Below are 8,833 nucleotides of genomic sequence, written 5' to 3'. Positions count from 1 at the left end.
TGATTAAATAGAAAGCATAATAAGTGAACGAAGTGCTCCAGCTTGTTACAAGTTTAGGTATAAGAGGAAAAGGAGATCATCATAAAAGTATCTTCGTCCAAGGAAAATACAAGATACTGCATGACACAGACAAGTTTAAATTCTCAACTACAATGATAACTTACCTGTTCCATCATTAGCAATATTGATTCCATCAAAAACTCAATAATAATGTCAGAAGGTTTCAAAAACTGAAATTCTGGTGGAAGTAGGCTCTATTCTCCTGATACGCACTCCCTTCTGATCAGGTGCCATACCCATTGATTTCATGAAGATCAGGGTTTTCCATTTTCTGCCACTCAATTCCTAGTGAAGGGAAGCCCTGAGATACGATTACATTATAAAAGGAAAATAAGTCACTACTTACCAAAATAATTAGCAGTTAGATTTTTCTAAGATCGTGTCTTCCCCTCCCTCTTTTCTCTTTTTTCCCCCTTAAAGGAAAGAAGGCTATCCTACAAAATTCAACAATCAAACTACAGAGAGGCACCATTGGGTCATAGGTCCCCTGCTTTCTCTTTTTTCCCCTTTAAATGAAATAAGGCTATCCTACAAAATTCAACAATCGGACTCACAGAGAGGGCACCATTAGAGTCATAGGTAAATTCAATGTAATGATTTCCATAAAAATAACAAAAATCCAAAACAAAGAATTTGAACGTACCTCATGTATTCACCTGATTTTTCATAATCATGTATAAAAGTGCATAATAACAGGTGTAGGTATGACGTAGAATCTATATTTTTCCACATCTTCATGCTTAAGGGACTGGAATGCTATGCCAACGCATTTGCCTTTTATCATTAAAAAGCAGGGCCACCTCGAGTTTCCAGAGTTTATAGCTGCATCAATCTGTCAGACCAATTTCATCCAACAAACCACTTTTGACAAGAAAGACAAATCATCCAGTTAAAGATTCAGAGAGGATACATGTAGAATAATGTATTAGATGTCACTTGAGTAAGTAAATGCAGTAGGGAACATATACTATATAGAGTCCAAAATTGCACCTGCAACCCCAAAAGTTCTGTGGGAACCATGGACATATGATAATATCTCCATGCGAGACACACACCACTTGTTACAGAGATTGTGTCTCCCGATTGGGTACCCAACTACTGTAACAGCATCTTTGAAGTGCAGGCAAGGTTCCAAACTCAACAGGTGAAACTCCTTCCCCAAAACTCATCATCGTTCACAGTCAACAAGGCTATACACATAAACACAAGATAGTTATGAAATGCATCAAATGCTTCCAACAAGAGCGCTTTATAATAAAAGCAATCATCATAATTTGGTATATAAACATCTGGCCAGTTAATGGCGTGTAGATAACAAAAATAAGACAAATTTCTCAACTTGATATTTCAATAATAATAAATTGCCAAATCAATAATACTCATTAAATGACTGCCTTTCTGTGAAACTTATAGTGTACTACAAAATTTCAACCATGCAATTTATGACAAGCATTAACATTCAATCAGCTCCGAGGAAAAAAAAATCAATGTACCAATTGCCAACAAGTTTCATCACTCAAATAGCCCAACAATTTCATATCTAGTTAACGTACACAATGAACCGCATACCAAAGATTTGTCAGCTTGTTTCTAATAAAACCGTTTCATATTTGACCTATGAAAAATCCAAAACCAATTACCAATTTTTGCTAATATATAGAATAAGAGCTCCTAAAAAAAACTTTATTGAATTGATAACACATTCTGTGGCAATGTCAAGCACAAGAAACGATCTTTCTTGATGTATCAAATATGAATGCCATAAAAGATGAACATTCTCTCACTGAAATCACCAATCCTTCCTAATGGATAAAATATAAACTTAGCTCACCGATATCACATTCTGTGCCGATGGCGAGCACGGTTGCAAGATACTTGGTATCTGAACCACGTTTCTTAAGTTTAACCTGGGTGTAATGCTCCACTGAGTGCGCATTTGTGAGCACCCTCCTTCCACTGATGATGAAGCCACTGCTGCTCGAGCTGTACTGCCGCTTCCGCTGCCACGGCAATGAGAAATTGGGCTCCGTATGGACGCAAAACACTTTCACGACCGCATCCATGGAAGGCACGACCCTGCGCCACCTGCTCCCCACCCTAGGCGGGGGTTCCCCAGCGACAACCTTGAGGCCATCGGCCGTGCAATCCCCATTGGCAACGACAAGGTGCGAGCACCGAGCCGTAGGGTGGATGATGGCTTCGCAGCGTCAGACTGGCGCTGGACCTTGCGAGGACGGCCACGGCGCTTCCGGGTGGTCGGCGGGGAAGGGTTGGAAGCCTCGGGGTCATCAGGCACAGCGGGAGAGGCCGAAATTTGAAGGTCCAGGGTCTCGGTGAGGGGTTGCTTGGCCTTGCGGCCTCGCTTGCGCTTGTGATCGGTCGCCATTGGCGGAGATTAGGGTTCTCGTTCTTTGAGATGGGCGGTGGAGGAGCTCACAAAATGGGAAATTTCACAAAATTATTTTGGGGATTTTGATGAGTTTAGGGATTCGGACCAGTTTTTGGAAATATTGACTGCTAAATTGTAAAAATGCTTGCTTTTTTTTTATTTTTATTTATTTATTAAAGTAAATCTTTGAAATATTCTCCTTTTTACAATATTTAAGGTATATATATCCACTAATTTTATTTTTTGGATTTTAAGTATATATTTATTTATTAATTAAATTTTATAGAAATTAGTATTAGTGCACTTTTATTAAAATAATAGTACTTCTAAAATTATAGGTCTATAATTTATTTGCCATCTCATTTTTTACTGTATAATAATAACTCGTGTGTCTAAACTTTCTATATGTCTATTTACCAGATTCATATTCACCCATTTAATATTTTTTTATTTTTTTTTATCTTTCCATATTTACTTTTAAATTTTTGTTCTTAATTAATGAGATATGTAAAAAAAAAAAATATACTCATAAAACTTTAGTTGATTTAAGCATAATATTATTTTTAAATTATGATAATATTTAACATACATATGGTCTCATTTCTAAATCAAATTCACTTGCTTTCTCAAAAATGATAATCAAAAACTTTAAAAAAATATTTAATAAAAATTATAAAATTAATATAATATTGATGTATTTAAATGTTAATAGATGTTATAAAAATTACCAAAGTCACTTGGGCCAGGTGATTAGCATCATTAATTTTGGTCTCTTTGTGCACATCTCTTAACTAATCAGAGTTCTTTTAAAAATGTAAAAATTATATTAGATTCAAAACAATAACAATAATAAGTAGCTATTCTCTGTTTTTATAGTAGAGTTTTTCGCATAAATAAATAAGTACAAATTAAAAGTTTTTAATTATTAATATCATAACTAATATAATTAAAAATTAAATGTAATAAAAAAAATTTAATTTGTTCTTTGAAACTCTATGAGAGAATATTTTAAAAACAATATAATTAAGCAACTCATACAATGGAATTTGTTGTATATTTTGAATTTTAAATGTCTTATGATATTTATTATATAAATAATTAATTGCAATTAAAGTTTTTCTATTACTAATAGGGAAAATTACTGTTCACCCCTCGTAATTTTCAAAACTTCCCAAAAACCCCCTCCTACTTTTCAGACACCCCTGACACTTTCCATAGTGTTTAACTTCCCTTTACCCCCCACTGCTCACTTCAAACGCGTCCATGTCAGGGAAATCCCATTTTTGGCCCGAACGGTGGGAAAGCGAAAAGCGCCAAATCACATCACTGCTCAACCTTTCAAGCGGCTTCGCTTTGGTTTAACGCTTAAATATTTTACTAACATGTTTAATAATTATCATATCCGTAATACTTCCCATCTCCGCTTAACGTCGTTTTTTCATACTGTATAACTATTCATATTAACGCAGAAATTCTCAAAGTCTCGCAGAAACGTGATCTTTTTCGCTTCGATCCGAATCACTCGGGCAGCGGCACGCAGGCGTGGCAGAAAGTACGGGTATCCCGCAGACAAGAATTAACGACTGAGCATTAAAATTTACGCACTGGAACATAATTTTCTCCTAACACCCGCTCGCTCTCATCACCAACGTCGCCATCGTAGCGCTTAACTTTTTCTCTGATACGTAAGAGTCACCGCTGTGGAATTCACACCATAACAACCGTAGAAAGAACCCTCCCGATGGACAACCACCCTCGTCGTCTCCTCATCATCCTCCTCCTCCTCCTCCTCCTCCTCCTCCTCCTCCTCCTCCTCCTTCCCACGGACAACCACTTTATCTCGAAAGGGACGTTTCTGCGAACCTTCTTCCTTATCTTGAGAATTATAGCCGCAATCACGCAACAGTTAAACTATTTTTTTCGCGCTAGTCGAAAATGCTCCTCATAATCGCCTCGAATGCAGAGGATTCTTCAACGTGACGACGGGCAAGCAATTGCTTAGCATTTCGACTTGGGTAAGAAAAAGAAATTTTTTACGTATTTCGTGATCATGGAGGATTCTCTAGAGGAGGAAGATCGTGAAACATCCTTTAAGACGGGTTGATATTTATCACTGAGACTTTCTCACATTTATTTAAGAACATTACGCCGCTGTACAACTATTACGCTCGCGTTTAACTATCAAGATCTTCGCTTAAGTCCCGACCATAACACATCGCCCAATAGTCGCTTTTCATGAACGTGTGTTGTTTAACCTTTTTAATGTCAGACGTGCAGTGTTCAAGTCGATGCGCATGTTATGCAAACCGCGGAAAGCATTCGAACGTACGCATACACTTGTTTCGCTATACGAGGGTCGAGTCGTGAGTGTCCAAAAGTCCGAGCTGACGTCAGAATGTTAGAATGTCAGAAATCTTTTATAAATAAAACGAAACAAGCTTTATTTCGACCGCGAACTTCTCAAATTTAAACATAGTACCTAGTAAAAACAAACAATGTGGGAAACAAAAAGAACGCTATCAGAAACAATAGAAAATACGTAAATATGTTTAAACAAATGACAACGGTAGTTTAAGAAAAAGTTACTCTTTAAACAACGACAACGGTGAAACAATAGAAAAAGTTAAACACTACTCAAGTTACTCTTTAAACAACGACAACGGTAGTTTAAGAAAAATACGAAAGATGTTTAAACAAATGACCCGTGAGGTACCCATCTTCAACGCGACTGTCAAATGAAAGTATTCAATTTAAAACAATAACATATTATTTAAAATGATATAGACTTTTAGTTAAACAATTAACCGCTTTTTAAACACTATATGTGATCTCTGCTTAAACATAAAAACCTCGACGCTATACATGTAGACTCATGTTGAGTCGAGAACTTTCATCTAACGACTGACAATATGTCTTCCTCGACAGATGCGACATATATTTCCTTTTCGCCTCGGGATGGAGGGAAAAATACCGCCCAATCACATCACGCCTAGTCTAACCTCTACGCATACAACTGCACTTTTTGTTTGCCTTTTCTCGATCGCCGCTTGTTCTTTTACATCTTCTACTTCTTCTTCTTCGTCTTCTTTTTGCTCTTCATTTCATTTGGTCTCAGACGATTCTGATTTTCTAATCGATATATTATGGAGAGTTTTTGCTGGTATCGCTAGATTCAACGTGAGGAAGAGCGCTAATGCTCACTACTCGCACTTCGGGAGTTGGTGTTAATGAGATATGCGAGCTAGCGGGTCCTCAAGTTTCTCTTGTCAAGGTTAAGTTCATCACACCGTATGGATATAAAACGGTCACTTTCAATCGAAAACGACTGTCGACTTCCAGATGGACGTGCACGTCCCATTCCATCTTCAAATGCGTCGTAGCTCGATCTTGTCGCTCGAGACGTAAAATGCGCCATTGCCGATCCTAACGAAAACGAGGTTTACCCGTCAGAAGTTCCTTTTCTTTTAATTATTCCAAATGTCTGGGTCATTATTGTTTAAATACGTCCGTCACATCGGTTAACATATTATACTAGTCCTTTACGTTATTAGTTAATTGCTTAAGTATTTAATTTAACGCTTAACTATCGTCATTATCGCTAAACATTATACCTCCGCTTAACATATCGATCTTTTCATTCGACCCAAGTGTCAGGTGAATTCAGATTCTACGAGCGCTCCCATTCATCCCCATGCGTGACTGCGCGTGGGATGTCTTCCTTCCCTCGCCGATCATTCCGGCGTGCTATCGCCGGATATCGACAACGCTGACGTGCTCGAACATTTCAGTGGACGTATCGAAAATCATGCAATCAAAAAGGAATTTTCGACTTCAAATTCATAAAGAACCTAAAAACATCGCAGCGACCGCGGAATGCTACCGCCGATGGTCAGTCGCTGCGCGCCTTCACGATCAAAAGAGAGTATAACAAAAATACTTTGAATCAAGACAATCAACCCGGCTACACACTTGCGTGGTGGCATAGGTTCTGGGCGCACATCCGAAAAGCCGCCTAAAAACGGGTTAGCGCACGAGCTGATCTCGAAGCTCGCGCGACCGCCCCTCGACAAGGCCATCGATATTCGTGCGACATGTCATGGGAACATGGTGTCCACATACCATACAAGCAGTGTTGGTTTGGGAAAAGAGTACGCCCGGTGGTCCTCGACTCGCAGCTGACATCTCCACATGATCGCTTTCGCTTTCGTATGTGGATAAGGCGGTCGAGACAACCCTACATAGCTGCTGCGATCGCTGGAGAGAGACGTGATCGCTTTTAAACGCGCATTCTTTTCTTTCAGCTGCAGTATCAGGATTCAAGAGGGCTCTGCAGTCACGCCGCTCACGGTACCCACCTCCTTGAAAAATATCGGGCACACCATCGCGCCACAGTGAAAGATGGTAACAATGGTTTTTCCACGCCGCTTCTGTGATAGTCGACAACGCAGACCGACGCCAATCGACTTGGTTCATATCTAAGTTAGGCGTACCTTATAATGAGATGGAGATTATCGCGAGATAATTACCTTCGGCTCTGACAAAGTCCAAGGGCCTCGTGAGCGCAATCTGGCGAGAGTCTTCCCTTCTTCGCCACACGCTGCATCGCCTTCGACATTCGAGGCCAATTTTACGAAAGCCAATGTCGACTTGGGAAGGCATCGAGGGAGGAGTGCCGGTCTATATGCTTCCAGATTGCGCGGGCATCCACCCGCCAAAGATTTCACGATACCGCTGAACGAATCGCAGCCATATCACCCGAAGCTCATCACCGGTCGATTAATAAACTCGGATATGGCACATCGGGTCGAATTATCTCGCTCGAGGTGATCGCTGAGGGTGAGATGTATCTCGAACGTCATGGAGTCGCTCAATGATTGATCAAGGAAGCTCGCCATTTACCGCCGACGTAAAACGGTCGACTCCATAAGGTCTCGCGAATGTCGGTTTACACTTAACATTTAGTATTACCCTTTAAACATTCTCAATCTTTGTTTCATTACACTTGTCTGACTTTAAATATTAATCATTTCGCTTAAATAATTACAATAATGTTTAAAACATGTCGACGTAATTATTTAACCATCACCGCCTTTGTTTAACATTATTCGCTGTGTTCAAGCTCGACGCGCATGTTATGTAACCCAGCGCGAGCAAGCGACCAAACGGGAGAGCCACTTACGCCCGCATATACATTCGGGTTAGAGATCATTGTCGAGGACAACCAAGTCTTCGTGGTTGGTCGTCGTGGTCGATGATCGCTACGGGCGATCGACCAACGCAAAGAATCCTCGCGGATCTCGCCATCGAACTCTGTTCACGCCGAAGGCTGGGCAAGTTTATGGTATCCTCGCAAAACATGCTCATGCAAAGAATAATGCAGCATGCACACCAACGACATCGATTTATTAGCGGGTACTTCACCGCCGATAATTACAAACCCAGGGCGCATAAGGAAGCTATATTCCCTCATACCCAACGACGACATGCCTTCAAACGGAATCGCGAGCTTTCGCTCATGCATCGCCCGCGATTAGAAGCGCACCGGGCTGCCTAGACGAAAAGAGGATCGAGTCGCAAGCGCTTGATGTCCGCTGAAGTTACATCGCAGCTACCGCCAAGGATCCGGCCACAATCGACTTTATCTTGCAATGAAACCGTCACGACTAGGCATTGTTAATAAACCGATCGACTGATAAATAAACATTGTAGTATCGATGGGAACCTTTCCACATTTAAACTCTTACTCTTTACAACGAATCGAATGTATTTTACACGTAGACATTGTTATTTTAAACGGATACATCAGTAATTTGAAATATTTTCAACCGATGTTTAAAACAATGAGTGCATTTATTTAAACAGAGACAGATGTTATTTTTAAACGGGTACACCGTATTTTGAAATATTTAAAACTGATGTTTAAACGATATATAGTATATTTAAACAATGAAAGTGAAATGTACACAATTACAACGTAAATTAAACAATGAAATAAAAACCCGAATGGAATTTAACCCGCTTTTACATTTCAAAAACAAACAAAATTTACATTAAGATATACAAGTCATGTTCTTCGAACACAAAACAATGAATTCAATTTGTCCAGATTTACATTTGAAAAAAATCGACAATCGATATACGAGACATGTTATTCAAAAACAAAGTTTAACCCGCCATGACGACCCCCTTTGTCACGGACGCTCACCGCCTCCCTCCTTAGTATGCGGGTAACATACCGTAATCCGAGGTAAGGAACGCCCGTCTCGCGGTAGCAGAACTTCTCACCCCACAGAATCGCTCGATAAACCGCGATGATGTAGACTCGCGCAATCGACGCTTCCTTGTTTTTGCGCGGGGTTTCGTGGTCGCGCACGAGCCGGGTAC

General features: G+C 40.0%; 1 pseudogene; it reads right to left on the bottom strand.

Annotated features, from left to right (window-relative positions):
* Positions 1-45: 45 nt before the first annotated feature.
* LOC120260283 lies at positions 46-2,558 on the bottom strand (annotated as a pseudogene).
* Between the last annotated feature and the right edge of the window lie 6,275 nt (positions 2,559-8,833).

Source organism: Dioscorea cayenensis, chromosome 5 (genome assembly GCF_009730915.1).
Source record: "Dioscorea cayenensis subsp. rotundata cultivar TDr96_F1 chromosome 5, TDr96_F1_v2_PseudoChromosome.rev07_lg8_w22 25.fasta, whole genome shotgun sequence".
In the NCBI taxonomy this organism is placed as follows: Eukaryota; Viridiplantae; Streptophyta; class Magnoliopsida; order Dioscoreales; family Dioscoreaceae; genus Dioscorea; species Dioscorea cayenensis.
This window is presented reverse-complemented; position numbering and strand designations above follow the sequence as displayed.